This window comes from Aulostomus chinensis, chromosome 2 (genome assembly GCF_037954235.1).
Source record: "Aulostomus chinensis isolate RoL2024-O1b breed Wild chromosome 2, RoL_Achi_v1.0, whole genome shotgun sequence".
NCBI lineage: Eukaryota > Metazoa > Chordata > Actinopteri > Syngnathiformes > Aulostomidae > Aulostomus > Aulostomus chinensis.
In genome coordinates this window covers 33,343,779-33,360,009 of record NC_141321.1, presented here as the reverse complement: position 1 = coordinate 33,360,009, position 16,231 = coordinate 33,343,779, and the positions used below count along the sequence as shown (strand labels likewise).

At 44.8% G+C, this 16,231-nt stretch overlaps 1 long non-coding RNA gene across 5 annotated transcripts in view; it reads left to right on the top strand.

Annotated features, from left to right (window-relative positions):
- Positions 1–5,673: 5,673 nt before the first annotated feature.
- The window catches only part of LOC147269768 (uncharacterized), a 48,555-nt gene continuing 37,997 nt past the window's right edge, over positions 5,674–16,231 (top strand). For 3 of the 5 annotated variants that reach the window (XR_015110770.1, XR_015110769.1, XR_015110766.1), the window contains exons 1-2: positions 5,674–5,991; positions 7,408–7,539. This is a non-coding gene — a long non-coding RNA (uncharacterized LOC147269768). The remainder of the gene's footprint in view (positions 5,992–7,407; positions 7,540–16,231) is intronic. The other 2 variants (XR_015110771.1, XR_015110768.1) reach the window with 1 other exon arrangement.

The following is a 16,231-nucleotide window of genomic DNA, read 5'->3' as shown; positions in this document are numbered from 1 at the left end:
GAGTGACTCATCATCAAGCGCAACAGGGAGTCGCTAGCTTCAAAGCTAAAATAACCGCTTCAGCGTTTAAGAAGTGGAGCACACCTGAATGTGAGCGACTCAGATGTTTGAAGTGATGCTGCACTGGTCGGTCCTGCAGTACTGAGCGGACGATGTGCTTGAGAGTTTGTAAAACCGTCCACTTAGGACAGTTTCGCCATTGTAGCCGTCAGTTGCATTAGCTGCAAGCTACATGTACGTGGCACGTGGCTGGGTCTTTTTAAAAAAAATTTTTTTGCTATCAGGGATCAAAAAGAAGTAATACAGGAGGGAAACCACTGTCTTATTTGTGCATACTGGAAAGCCAAAATACAGTTTTTGGATGAAGTATCATCTTCAGACCTCTGTGACACTGACAGCGATCAGATTTATTGCAGCTTCGCAGGCTAGCTTATGACAGATGCATGTCTGAGAGCAGGCATGAGCAGGCCTGTCCGACGGGTTCAGTTAATCAGCTCCACTCTCCGTAAGTGAGGTCGGTTTTCCCTCTACAGACTGTAAATCTCTCAGTCCCCACCCACCATCCCCCCAGCATGCCCAGCCCAGCCCTCTAAGCCCAAGGGGATCATAATAACAACAATGGCCTCCTCTTTCACTTCCCCCTCTATTTTCTCTCTCTAATACACACTCACATTCACAAACACATTATTGTCTTTCCCCCGGGGAGGAAGCGAGTCCAGCCTCTCTGTTTTTAGATCCGCCTGCTTGTGAAGCTCAGCTCAGCAGTATGTTGACACTTGCTTCGAAACACTGTCAGGTTTTACAGGAGCGCAGGTTGCCGATGCTTCCTTCACAGCTTAAGGTTGAAGTGTCAGACTTCTTCTCTCTCAGGACGTTTTACTGTAAACGCTGCACGTTCAAGGGAAACTCCAGTATTTCTCATGTGTTTCGGTCGATAAGGACCAACGCTTTTCAAATTTTTCCTGTATCGAGTTGGAACATAATGACCGGCGACCTCAGAATGGCTGCAACATAATGTTATCGTACAATTGTCCACATCAAAGTTCTGCAACACTGTCACAGAAAGAGGAACCTCAGTGGCAGGGCCTGCATGGATCCTCTCTTTCAATCAATCAGGCAATCAATCATTTCAACTCAAAGCGAAAGAGGTTGAACAATACTGGAATGGTCCTTTACGTTGCGGCCAGTTACCCATGTTGATTTTCTGTTTGTCAGTTTAATCATGAAGGTGTCAACTATCCTGCAGGTTGTCTTCACACCGTCTGCCCCATGCTTTTTAGATCCCGGTTGTCAAAATGTCTCCCCTCACTGCTTCATAAGCACCAGCCTCAAAAAGTCGTTTCATCAGCCTCGTTCAGAAGCCGAACTGTACCTTGAAATCCAGATCAGACTGAAAAGATCAGAGAAGAAGAATCAAATGTGGAACGTGACTTACATGCTGGTTCAGCTGATGCCTGGAACCCCGGAGGGTTGTGGGTTGTGTGGACGCTCTTCCCAGAGTGAGATGAAACCACTCGTTGTGAAGCACCACTCATCATTCATTCACCACGGCGGTGAGACAGAGAAGGTGGCTGAGCGTCCACGTCGGCCGACCAGCTGCCGCAGCTTTCTGTGACTCTTCCTGAGAGACTTTTCATCCTGTGACTGCAGCGTCGATGGTTCTGGTCCGACCATCGCTCCTCTTTGATCACTACTTAACGGTTCAGTGACTTTTAGAAAAACCTCACTGGGAGAACAATCAAAGGAGATGATTTTATTGTTTGTCTGATTAATTGTCTTATTTTGATTTGATTTTTTGCATTGTTTTTTTTCTCTCAGAACTTGATGACATCATCTAGAATGATATTTTTGTTAATAACATTCCAATTAGTTGTTTGGGTTTTTTTCCTGTAGAAAATTTTATACATTTGTGTTGTGTGTTCACCTCTAGTTGAGTGTGTTAACAAGCCATGCTGGACATGTACACATTAAAATTGCTCTTAAACATGTTAAAAGATGTTAAAATGCGTGTTTTTCAGCACAAAGACACACCCTCCGCTCTCTTCCTGCGGTGAGGTCACTGTCCATAGGGCCACACTTCCTGTCTCACATGGGACCTGGCAGCAGAATGGCCTTATGGGCCACGGGAGGCGGACGTGGAGGTTTGGCCGATTGCCATGCAGCCACTTGAGCAGAAAGGAAGCTAGCAAGCAGCAGCATCCACAACCTGTAAGACACGAATCAGGCGATAGTGTTGCGTTACTGACAGGAAGTTCATTGTTCACTGCACCAGAAGTTTTCTGTGTGATGTTTCCATCTGAACTTCACAACTACAGACGAGACTGGCAGCAGATTTTAATGAGATGTTTTGAGACTCAGAGCAGAACTGAAAAATGTAGTGACACCTACTCACATCCTGCTGCAGCCGTAATTGCAGAGAATTGACACCAAATGAAGGAGAGCGCGCGCACGTGTGTGTGTGTGTGTGTCTGTGCTCACTTCTCTCTATCCAATCTACTTAACACTCAGCAGCAGTGGAGGGTAGAGAAACAAAAAAGCCACTCAAAAGTATTGTAACTTTGTAATTGGCTCAGGTAGATGTTAGCCGGGGGGCACTTGGGGGCGCAAAGCTCCACCAAGGTGACTTCAGCCAAGCAGTGGAAGAGAAATGATATTTTTGCTTTTTCATCAGGTTAAAGAAATGAGTCCTAAAACTCAAAGGGTTTTTGTTTGGGGTTTTTTTTTTTCCCCTGAAAGAAGGTCTGTGGTTCATCATAGCTTCATGTATGTTTTGTTCTACGGCATCAAATAAGTCTGGAAATGTCACGCTTGTGGATGCCGTACGCTTCCTATGGCTAGCAGCCGGCCAATGGAGACCTCCGAGGTTGTCCAGGACACTACAGGTCATCGAGGTGAAAACAGAAGAAGCGAGAAGCTTCGTGGTGATGTTGAAGTCATGTGACCATGGTATTCCATCATAGGCTAACGTTAGCTTTGCATTTTTAACACTTGCATTCATCATTAGCATCATCAAAGTGGTGTTGATTAGTGGAGACGCTATTAAAGAGCAAAATGTGAAAGTTTCAAAAAGTTGTTCGCAAAGGATCAAATTTTACGTATTAATGCTAAATCCAGTGGAACAGTCCCATTGTTTTTTTTGTGGAGGGAACCACTGGAAATGCTAACTTCCTGTTAGACTACAAAAACACCTCCATGCTACCGCACACTACACTGGACGAGAGTCGATGCTTTTCAGAGGAAGTTCAATCAGAAAGGGTCCTCGTCCATACATGCACGCCTACTTTTACAAACCCAGTTTCCCTGTCGCCTTTTACCCTTCTGCAAATTGTGTTTTGGGATTCTGAAGATTGACTTTTAGAAAACCTCCTTGCAGTTTTAAAGGTGTCAGAATCTGTTGACAGAGAAAAGTGGGTTCTCGGTTTGAGAGGTAAGGGCGTGTGTCGATTTTTCAAATGTACAATCGCAGAGTCTCCATTTTAATTTCCACAGATAAATGGATGCACAATGTGGCAGTTTAAACAAAAAAGCTTGGACATTGCACAAGAAAGACGAAGTTCAAATGGCTCATGAAAATACTTCTCCTATGTGTAAATACCAATATTCAATCTTAAAAAGGAAAAACAAGACAAGATTGTGTCAATATGTGTGGATTAAACTTTTAACCACCAGTGAGCAGATCTGTTGGTCATCCATGACCTGATGTTAGTTGCTCAAGCAACACGTTTACCTCAGTAGGACGAACGTCCGGGTTCTTTGTAAGAAAACAACTTAAATGGTTCATGCCGTGTGTGTACATGGAGCGTTTGTGTTTATGTGACTGTAATGCTTTCCTGCTGTGTGTGTGTGTGGGTGTGTGTGTTTCCATCTGGCTGGGGCTGTTGCTTGTATAATCTATCGGCTTCAGTTATCACCAGGTACACCCCGTGGAGTTCTGTAATGACTTGCAGTCATCTCTTTCTTTCCTCACATACACACACACACACACACACACACACACACACACACACGCACTTGCATGCATGCACTCAATAAACTTGAGTTTATTGAGCTACAGCTGATGAACTCAGCAACAAATACCTGAACACAAGGAAGTAGGAACACAAAATACACCTGTTGAGGACCAGAGGCCACCGCGGTCACGGGGAGGAGTTTTTCAGTCATTTGTCAAATTTTCAGGGAGAATCAAGGTTGAAAAGCGCAAGAAACAAAATAGTTTCCTCTTCAGGAACACTTATAGAAAATAATACATCTCAGTTTATGCAAATGTAACATGATGTGATCTGTGATATTAGCAAAAAAATAGATATCTGTTTTTAAAGTGAAGAGCTTCCATTCCTCAACCCTCCATTAACTAAACTTAAGAAATTCAGCCCTGGAGGTTTTGTGTGATCCCTCTGAAAGTTCAACTCGAGCTCCTCTGCAGAAGCAAATCTATCGAAATCAGGATGTGAGCAATATTCTGAAAACCTGGTTGGATGTGGGGGTGGGGGCGCTCGACAGTAACTGTCAGCTGCCTTCAACACCTGGATGCACCCACACACCCACACATGCAGATGGCGCTTTCATTAGCACCCACACATGCAGGTGTGTAGGAACGCCAGCGTGCTAATTATAGACCAGCGGCTTCACTCTGACAGGTAAAGAAAGTGAGAGGATTTAGAGAGAATGTTCTGGAGATCCATGGATGTGATGAGAGAAGCCGCAAAGTCAACAGGAAGGAAGTTGAACCAGTCGAGCCTTTTGCTGCACTCTCGCCATATCTGATGGTGCAACAGCAACCAAACCGTCGTCACGTTGCTTGCAAGCAGCAGACCTGGAGATGTGGACTTTGTTGGTGGAGGATTAAACACACGGTGGGCCTAGAGGCACCAGTACACCACCTCTAAACCAGTACACCACCTCTACACCAGTACACCACCTCTACACCAGTACACCACCTCTACACCAGTACATATTATTTTCGTACATTTAAAGGACAGAAAACTATGAAGACAAGGTTAAAAAAGTATGTAAAATACTAAATTACTTTTCATAATCAAGGTAAAAGGGTGAAATCTTGATATCAATTTGAAGTCTTAGTACCAGCCTGAGTAAATAATAACAACAATAACTAATAATAATTATAATAATACTTTCATGATACATTTTTACAATTGATAATGATGATAATATTTATTTAAATAAATGAATTGAAATTGTTTATCCAGAGATTCGAGTCCTGCAATGTTTCCTCCAGGATTTCATTCATCTCTCTAAACTGTTATTTTTCATTAACAGGATGCTCAGGCGGGGCTGCACGGTGGTGCAGTGGTCGTCACTGGCCTCACAGCAAGAAGGTTCCGGGTTCGAGTCCCGGCTCGGACGCGGTATCTTTCTGTGTGAGTCTCCATGTTCTCCCCGTGTCTACGTGGGTTCTCTCCGAGTACTCCGGCTTCCTCCCACCGTCCAAAGACATGCAATTTGGGGACGAGGCTGATTGATACTCTAAATTGACCGTAGGTATGAATGTGAGTGTGAATGGTTGTTGGTCTCTCTATGTTGGCCCTGCGATGGACTGGCGACCTGTCCAGGGTGAACCCCGCCTCTCACCCGTTGACGCTGCGATAGGCTCCACCCCCCCCCCCCCCCCCCCCCCGCGACCCTTAATGTGTAGGAATAAGCGGAAGATGACGATGGATGGAGGAGGATCAGGCGGAACTTTCTGGATACATGTTGTGGTTTGCTCGGCTGTCGTGACTTTGAGGGGAAGTTTGTGCCAATCAGCTTCCACCATCTGTGACGTATATCTGTCTCCACCAATCACAGCTGCGTGTGAATACAGGCGGGAATATTTAACTGACCTTACGTACCTGCGCGGCGATTACCTGAGCTTAATCACACACCTGTGACCGGGAGTACCGGACCACACTGAAGGGATAGCCAGTCGGACTCGGTTCGCCTGTTAGCCATCAGGTAGCCGTCATGCTAGTCATCACGCTAGCTAGCATTCTAGTAAGTATTCTACGGGTTTGCTAACTGTGTGTGTGCATGCGATGCTGCTGGGGGTTTAAGGGCTTGCGGGTGATGTGATTGTAGCTGATTTTACTGTAAAACTAAATGTCTTAGATTCATTCATTCACTTGCAGTATTTGGGTGGGTAAGAATTGGTCATGTTGCTCAGCTAAAGTAGCAGTGGAAGTGCTGCTGTGCTGCCTTGATGCTAATGTCTGATGCTAATTCTGTGCTCTCATCACACTGAGGTGGTTGTATTTTACGCCTTTAGGTCTCTTACAGAGGTTTCTGTTCCTGAAGTGACTCTCAGTCCAGGTTTCTACTTATTTCTTCCATTCACAGCTGTTTGGGACGTGACTGCTCCTGACTGACATGTGTTCATGTCGTCATTCTTGTTGTGGTCCCTGTGTTTCTTCTTTCATTTGAGTGACCCTGCTTTGATGGACAGGCGTGATAGAGTGCATCAATGCAGATTTACGACGGTCAAATTCCGAATTGTCTTAAAACTATATTTGCGACAGCCTCCATCAACTTTCCCATTTTACCCCCCAATTTTTCCCAAACTGAAATGTGAATATTGATGATATTCCTGATGTCAGTGCCCACTAAGGGACTGGTGTTGGAAATAAGGTTAGACTACAAAGGTACAATTCATCGCACTGCTTCACCATCCATCAAGGTTTGTTGTTGTTGTTGTTGTTGTACTTTTTTATTTCTGAGGGGAAAATGAGTCGGATCAGTAGCACAGACACTCGTGGTTGCTGAGTGAGTATTTGACATGAGGCCATCCTTTTTATATGAATTCTAAATGAGGGGCAAGGAACAAAACTGGCATTTCAAGGGGTAACGAAGGCGAAGGATTTAATTAAGTTGTTTATGCACAGTCAAATACAGATTATTTCTTGCAAAAGTAGAGGTTGTTTGTGTTAAGGTCTCTTAAAAGTTCAGAGATGCTGCACTGTGCCGTCCGTGTTGTTTTGCTGATTTGAAACACCGTAGTGCATTTTTTTCCAGTTCATTTCCATCTTTTCCTGAATGCTCCCTTCAAAGAAGCGATGATCTCTCTGGAAAATGGCGTTTATAGTAAATGATGAGTGTTGTCATTCAGCAGAAGGCGCACGCTTGGCTGCTTAAATGCCATCTCTTCACTTGGGCTTCCTCCTCTTGTTTCGGGAACAAAACTTCCAGTCGCTGAGTTGCTTTTCCCTGAGAGAGTCCCGACCTCATCGCCACAACAGCTGAATTTAAAAGACAACCAGCGTTTTCACTTCCCACAACCCCGAGTGTAGACACTTTGACCTGCACAAACCCAGGGGAGAAGTAGGGCGGCCCCCAAAAGTCACTGAGTCTAATCATCTGTCATAGACCCAAGTCACAAAGATTCTTCAAGCTGGGAAATTTATTTCTCTCTTCCAGATTTGCCGCTTTTGTAGGCGAGACTGTTCCAGCCATCGTAACGCGGCCCTGGACTGGCCTCTACTGAATGTGCACTACGTGACCTGGTTTATTCGCATCACTCCGCCACTTCGACGACGGCTCATGTTCATTGTAAGATCTAAAATTTTCTTACCTGACTTGTGCCTGTGAGCGCTGACCTGGCGAGACACGTACGTTGAAGTAGCTGAGGTTGACCGTGGCATTGAGCCGCCAAATCTGAGTTGGGCAAAGCCTTTACAATGTTTGATTCTCTTGTGTTCAGGCAAAAATAAGGAGCATTGTTCATGTCACGCTCTGGTAATATCATAACCGCATGATGGAAAGGGTTCAGGAGGAGATGGTGAGGGGGAATCCATCACCTTCCCAGGCCTGTTCAGGTATTATACATGACTGTATCCTGGATGACCCCGACTCCTCAGAGCATCCTTCACTGAGACGAGCTATCAAACACTCTCCATTCAGCTCATGCATCATCAATTCCCCCGGCAGGACTTATCTGCTCATCATGTTCTTTATAATACACTCTCTAAACTTTTATTACATCCTACATCAAGTTTTAGCTGTGGTTGATGCTCAGCGTTGAGCATTGATGTGCACTACAAAGCCCAGACTACAAAGGGCCTCCAGATGAGGTTGTGAGATTAAATGCGATCCTGCTGCGTCCGTGTGTTTTATTATATCGAGTTCCCCCCCATCTGTACAATAAAAGCCTTGTCTGTGCGTGAATGTGCCGCTCATGCGCGTTCATTAGGATGCAGAGATGCCCCACATGCTGATGTTAAAACTATTATCATAACAACAAGAAGGCTCATAAAATTATGGGAAGTCATAAAGCTAATGAGGAAGTGTGTGTGTGTGTGTGTGTGTGTATTATGGAGTGTCTTAAAATGTGATTCTTTCAGTCTGGAAGCCAATGGGTTTTGGTTAAATACCTGAAATCAGTTTGGTGGTTGAGGTGAGTTTTAAGATATTTCATGTTATGGAATAAAATGTGGCTGCACGGTGGAGCAGTGGTCGTCACTGTGGCCTCACAGCAAGAAGGTTCCGGGTTCGAGTCCCGGCTCAGGCGCGGGATCTTTCTGTGTGGAGTCTCCATGTTCTCCCTGTTCCTGCTGGGTTCTCTCTGGTACTCCAGCTTCCTCCCACAGTCCAAAGACATGCAATTTGGGGACGAGGCTGATTGATTCTCTAATTTGACCGTAGGTATGAATGTGAGTGTGAATGGTTGTTCGTCTCTGTATGTTGGCCCTGCGATGGACTGGCGACCTGTCCAGGGTCTGTCCCCGCCTCTCACCCGTAGATGCTGGGATAGGCTCCACCCCCCCGCGACCCTTACTAGTAAGGAATAAGCGGAAGACGACGATGGATGGATGGAATAAAATGTGAGTGAGCTGCCCACTTTAGGAAGCATAAACATGAGATGATATTTGCGTTCTATTGGTTCATGTTCAAGAACACGCCACTCGACTTCCTGCCTGGGTCTCGTGGTCCATCCTGACGTTTTATATTCCAGCCTGAAGCTGCGAATGTGTTGACGGTGATGTCATTGAGCTTAAGTCAGCCTCACTCAGCATAAACGTCTCTCCAGAGATCATCAAGAGCTCAGTAAACTTCTCCGTGCCTTCAAACCGCCCCTGGAACTTTGGGTATGAAGCCGCGCCTACAAATGTGTGACCGTATCTCAACCAACTCTCCTGCTCACACTTCTGTTTTTCTTGTCACTCACATTGGTTTAAAAAAAACCCCAAAACATTGTATTGCTAAATTAGTTACGATATGTAAGGCCTCCAAGCATCTATTAGCATGCAAGCTAAGGTCAGCTTACTTGTGAGTAGGAGTCCTCAAGGGTCCACCGAAGGTCAGGACCTGAGCTGGGACTTGCATGTCTTGATCCTCTTGTTTTATATGTGGTCAGCTGGTCAGGCGCTGTACTTTTCTCTTATTTGTAAGGACTTGAAAGGCGAGATGGACTTTTTGGACGGAGTGTTGTTTGAAGTGATGGCCTACCTTGGTTTACCTGATCTCATTTAAACACTAAAACTGTGTTTATCTTCAAATAGCTGATTTTTCAGAGGCTCAGATCTGTAAACGCACGTCTTTGGTGTGTGTGTGTGTGTGTGTGTGGGGGGGGGTGTTAGATTTTTCAGCTGATTGTAAAGAAAACACAGAGCAAATACTTTGAGCATATGGAGACGAGATTAGTCCGGCATTTTCTACCCCCAAGTCTGGCAGTTATGGTGGCACACACACACACACACACACACACCTTCATCTGGAGAAACTCTGCGATTGAGGCAAGGACATCTGGAGCTGGCGGAGTCCAGCCAGAGGCAGTGTTAGTGGGCCACACAGCAGGAGGGGAGACCCTGGTCCTGGTGAAGCTCTTGAGATGCCGTCATGTTTTCCAGGCAGCTGGAGCGGGAATGATGAGGTAGAATACCAACCAGCAGAAAATGAACAGATGCCAAATGGAGAATGGAATTGTGTGTGTGTGTGTGTGTGTGTGTGTGAGGAAATGAGAAACTTTAGTGCACCAGGTGGATTCCCACGTTCCATTTCTCTAACTCTGCTTCAGATGTGGAAAAAAAGCCTTTGTGTGTGAGTGCTTGATTGTCCTCTAACATCCCTCCTTTATCTCATCAGATTACTCTGATAGGAGACGAGCGTAATCCAGAAAACCTGGAGGATCTGCTTTTATGTGCGGGAACAGTTTGATGTTGGAACTTGTATCATGAGGAAAAAACACAAGCACATCTAACATGGAGAACTTGGTACACTTGAACCTTTGTTTCATGCACACATTCGTCAGCAATGTTGGCTGCAGTATTTGCTCAAACCCACGCAGCTCAAATGCACGGCGTCTGATGTCGCCTCCACGTTAAATTGGTTACAGTGAGAAATGGTTTTGGATTTTTGATATGAAGTTTCACTGTACTATATAGTCCTGGCCCGTCATGGTCAATCCTTGCTCCTCAAAACACAAATGATGATTTTAGAACAGATCTGTTTTAACGTGGTGAAATATTCCACCATTTACAGCAAGATTACATGCATCACATCGCCTTGGCAGAGGGCCGCGCTCTGAGTGCCCTCTGGTTTTATTCTTGGTCGTCTAGCTTAGCTGCTTCCCTGTTTCCATTCTCTATGCTAATGGAACCAAATGCCTCCTGGTTCCAGCTCTATACTTGAAGCCCCCTTCTATTCAAAAATAGCTTGTGGGGACCTCAAATATGTGTTTTGGGTATTGTTCCTTTAGCTGGCGGTTTCTGCTTCGCTGTGCGGAGAGATGAAAGAGCAGAGTTTGACAACATCTTCTTTCACAGTCGTCTGCTGGAGGAGTAAATACTCTACGCCTCCAGCCCACATTCAGAGACTCAAGTCTTCAAACTTTAATGTTTGATGATTTGTATATTCTGTATTGTTAATGGGGTAAAAGTGAATATCATTTCTTACCAGCCAAAATCAAAAGTGTAAATTTTTGTGCCTCCGTGGACGTTTTTGTGTCGTCTGTCCTGTTCTTGTTGAAGCCGTTATCTCTGGACCACCGTGAGGGATTCTTAAGAGGATTGTATCCAATGTGCCTCAGACGTCCATGATACGGCGGCGTGATTTATCAGAATCGACTGCAATTCACCGATTGAATCTGTAGCGACGTCCTGCCTTCATACATCGCATTCTGCAGACTTACAAAAACATCTTAAGATACAGACTCCCCCAGAAATCCCCCATGACCATTTAGAAGTTTTATTTTATGGTCGTCTATGGTTTTTAGTGGTCACCTTTCCCATCACATGTACACAACATCTGCCCCATCTGTTAATTTTCTCAAGGCAATCCTGAAATATCATGTTCTGTCCAATTTGGCTCAAGTGTTCACTGGGAATCAATTAACTAAAAAAAAAATTCTGGCGGTCAAATGTCACCTACAGGGTCACCCAGGCGAGTAAACGTGATGCAGTATTAATTGTTTCTGAGGAAGAAAACAGATCAGACATAAATTATGCAGTATTTCATCTCAGAACGTAACTGGAGGGGATCTTTAACGTACAGACGTGCGGACGACCAGACTCCTGGCTGTAGAGGTCTTGCTGTACATTTTTTATATTTCAACATCAGTGCTCCATTAATACAGAAGAATGGACACTTGAAGCGAATGAGACCCCTGAGGGGGAGCCGTCTAATGCCTGCCTCTATGCCTCGACTGTGGGTGATAGCTGCTGCTCTACGGGGAGGTTGCCTGGAGCCACTAAACAGGAATACACATTACACTTTCAGTATGAATAGAAAAAACATCCTGTTTACTGCGAAGAGCGACGGTTTTGCTGTGCTTCTATTTCAAGAGAAGCAGCACTGCTGCTCGGCGGCACTGGGGCAGTCATAACTTGGACCACGTTTGTTTTTGCCAACGATATTAAGTTTTATTATTAAATGGTACATGCAGCAAATTAAATGGTTTTTACAGGATCTTGGCTGTGTCTGCACCTCACTGTCTCTGCATGTAGTAGCCAGACAGCGCTCGTCGTGATGCCCCCCCCCCTTTTTTGTGGCTTTTTCATCCCTCGGCATCTCAGCTCCTGCTCTCTCCCGTTTTCATCTTTTTCATGGCAGAATCGCTTCTTGGCTCACTTCATCTCTCTCCTCTATGACTCCTGCTCATTCATCGCGCTGTCGAGGCGAGTCTGTTCTATCTACGTTTCAGCTCCTTTCAGATTCCGCCTGGGGCCACGAGGATTCCTGTGATAGCGTCCTCAAAGTTGAGATATGCCTGCACACATAAAAGCCAGAGAAAGAACGAGCGGGTGAGAATCTGAAGTGTCAGGCCCCCGCTGGCTTTTCACTTTCAATTTGCTGGATTTTAAGTCGTATTTGAAACAGCAAACTACAATGTAATAGACAGTCTTTTGGAATATTTTAGTTGATTAGAAGGCTTTAATGCAGGTTTAGTTTCTCAGTTGTCAGTGTAATGGGAGATACATTCACTCCCCATTTTCTCCAGACAGCCTCGGTCCTCCATCATCTTACCAACTACTGTGCTTTTCTCTCACGTCTGCATCCAGATAAAGGATTTGAGTGTGTTTGCGTCTCGCCTTTACATGCATTCCAGCGTCAGTCTAGGCTGAGCCCTGGGCAACGGCTGCAGCCTTGATGCTCCCCTGCCTGGCTGAGTAGGCTGCTCGTCAGGCTGCAGTCATGACTTCTAACGGGCTGGGGGGGTGGATCACCAGCTAAGTGTGGGTGTTTATAAAGTAGCTCAGGTTGTTCTGGTTGCATTCGACATCCAGAGGACACTTAAGGTGACAAGTATGTTTGTGATCATTTCACCACTCGGATGGAGAGTAGCGCGGTGGAGAAGGCTGCAGGAGCAGCTGCAGGAGTCGATTATTTTGATAGCTTTTTGTCAGAACTTCAGAATTGGAACATTAAAAATTCAAAATGATACCAGCACAATGAAGAAAAGATCTCTTTATAGTCATCTTTTGAAGCTGGAGTTCTTTTTATGACACTCAAGACAGATTTCCAATAAATTTGTTGTTGTTGTTGTTGTTGGTACCTAAGAAATATTGGAAGTATTTTACAGACTGTAAGACGCGTTAGCGGTTAGTGAGCGGAGAACGCTGTTTCTTCCACCTTTAACAGGATATTTGGATACTGTGAAGCAGGAGTCGACTTTATGTTGTCTTCCCTTTTCCATCAAAACGGTGCTCATTCCAACCCAAATCATGATCCTGATCCAGAGTCTGAACCAAGGGGTTCTGTGCCTAAACCTAATCGGTCTCGTGTAGCCGAATGGGGCGGAAAGTTCTGTTTCTTCAGCAGAACTTGTCTGTGATGATAAAGTAGGTTTTATAAACAAGTTTTTTGGACCCATCATTTTCTCAGTCCTGGCCAGATGTTTCCACGGGTTGAGTCTGTGGCAGGCAGCCACCAGCGTCCAAGAAGTGCTGGTGTCATGTTGCCAGCTTGTTGGGAAAAGAAGAAGCTGAAAATGTATCTTGAATAAAAAGCAGCCGAGTGAATAATGAGAAGTGAACATCGCTCATGTCAATTTCAAAATCTGGTCAGGTGTGCAGGAAAGAATGCCCATAGCTGAAAAGGCAAATTCGATACATTGTTTTAAACTTAATTTAATTTTTACACAGAATGATGAGTGAAGTCGTGCAGAAGCCGTGGCGTGATCAAGTGTCCATTCTGTATCGTCATCTCTGATACTTCTTGGAGAATTATTTTCACATTTTGTAAAATGCAGTTTGTTGTCTTGCTTTGTTGAGAATCCTTCCACCGCTCTCAGCGCTGTAAATATGGAGGGTGAGGAGACGAAGAGGCTGGATGCAGCCTGAACATGCTCTCCAATGGCAGCAACAATGATTTCCAAACCTCAACCAAATGTTTTTGTTCCTAAATATAAGTTTGCAGTGGGAATGTTTGAGTCTCCCTCACAGCACAACGATACCGACCCAAACCAGAATGGTTTTTCAAACTTTAATCAAAGTGTTTTTTTGTGCCAAACCTAACCAGACTGTAATGGTGTGTTGACACATTGTAAAACATTATTTTTCATCAGTGAATCTAAGGTATTGTCCATAATGACGGTTGAATCTTTTAAAATCCAAAACAATAGAACCATCTTCCAGAGCTCCACAAGCGGAGCGTCACAGCAAATCTGGAAATTTGTTTCCACGCACACACATCAATAACCAGAATAAATGTTGCGGCTATGATTCGTGACTGGGTTGGAAATGCCACTTCATGCGTGCTGAACAAGTGACGCAAGCAAATCTGGCATTTTAAAATTCCTGTTATTGAGTTTCAGTACCGTAATGAAACTCTCCAGACATGAAATATTATCTCACACGGCTCATTTCCACCTACAGACAGCTGCTAAATCGGTTCATACACCAGAATAATTCAATCATTTCCCGTTGAAACCTCCATGATCTCAAATGTGTTTGATGCAGCTGCTTCTGGTTATTTTTGGTCTGGATTTTGTGCTTGATTGTGGACAGTGTGCTAGCAAATACAAGCTACAAGTGAGCTAAACGACAGGTCCCCTGGATTTTTTGGAAAAGATTATGACGGTAGTTAGATTCACCTGCACTCACGATGGAGCTCTGCTCTTCCCATCAGCCCCTCCTCTAAGCTCTTGCGTCGTACATGATGCTGCATTGGTGCTACACACCTAGACACACACTACCAGTCAGAAGTTTAGACTCACATTCTCATTCAATGGTTTTTCTTTATGTCCTTGACCTTTATATTGTAGATTCTCACTGAAGGCATTAAAACTATGAATGAACATACATGGAATTATGTAGTCAACAGAAAAGTGTGAAATGACTCAAAACATGTTTTCTATTGTAGATTCTTCAAAATAGCCGCTCTTTAATTTGCCTCCTGTTCTGCTCTCTCCTGGCGTTCTCTCCATGAGCTTCAAGAGGTCGTCACCTGAAATGGTTCTCCAACAGTCTTGAAGGAGTTCTCTGAGATGTTGAGCACTTGATGGCCCTTCTGCCTTCAATCTGCGGTCCATCTCATCCCAAACTTCTGGATTGGGTTTAGGTCAGGTGACTGTGGTGGTCAAACAGCCCTAACACAGCCTGGAGGTGTGTTGTCCAGTTGACAATCAGTGATGGTCCAACTAAACACAAACCGGATGGGATGGCCTGCCACTGCAGGGTTCTGTGGAAGCCATGCTGGTTCAGTTTGCCTTCAGTTTTGAATAAATCCCCACCAGTGTCACCAGCAAATCCCCCCACACCATCACCCTCCCTTGCTTCACGGTGGGAACCATGCTCACCTTTTTGCGTCACACAAAGACACTGCAGGTGGAACCAAAGATCTCAAATATGGACTCATCAGACCGAAGTCCGGATGTCCTCTGGTCTGATGTCCACTCCTTGTGGTTCTGGTCCAAACAAATCTCTTCTACTGGTTGCTTTTCCTTAGTGGTGGTTTCTTAGCAGCTGTTGGACCATCAAGGCCTGATTGGCGCGTCTCCTCTGAACAGTTGGTGTGGAGACGTGTCTGCTACCAGAACTCTGAGGCGTTTATATGGGCTCCAGTCTGAGGAGCTGTTCACTGGTGGTTTTTGAGGCTGGTGACTTGGATGAACTCCTCCTCAGCAGTAGAGGAGACTCTCGGTCTTCTTCTCCAGGGCCGTCCTCATGTGAGCCGGTTTCGTCGTAGCGCTTGTTGGGTTTTACGACTGCACTTGGGGACACATTCAAAGTTTTTGCAATTTTCTGGACCAACTGTCCTTTAGTTCTTAAAGTAATGATGGACAGTCATTTCTCTCTACTGAGCTGATTGGTTCCTGCCATGACATGAATTCTACCAGTTGTCAAACGGAGCTGTCAGCTGTGTAGCAACCTGACTTCTGCACAACACAACCGATGCTCCCAGCCCCAGTAAGAAGACGGGGAAACTCCACAAATGAACCCTGACATGGTGAACCTGAGAGGAGAAACCATTTCAGGTGATGACATCATCAAGCTCACTGAGAGAAGGACGAGGGTTGGCAGCGCTGGCAACAAAGCAGAGGGAAGCTGCTTTGGGGAATTTAAAATATAAAACATATTTAGAGTTATTTAACAATTTTTTTCTTTGCTTTGTAATTCCATATATCTTGCATCATATATTTGATGTCTTCAGTACGAACGTACAATGAAGAAAGTAATAAAAATAAAAAAAATACAGTGAATGAGGAGGTGGGTCCAAACTTTTGACTGGTAGTGTATATTACAGTGTGATATTCAGAAACATCATCAGACCTTTCAATGGCTTCACACATCATTGATGAGGCATA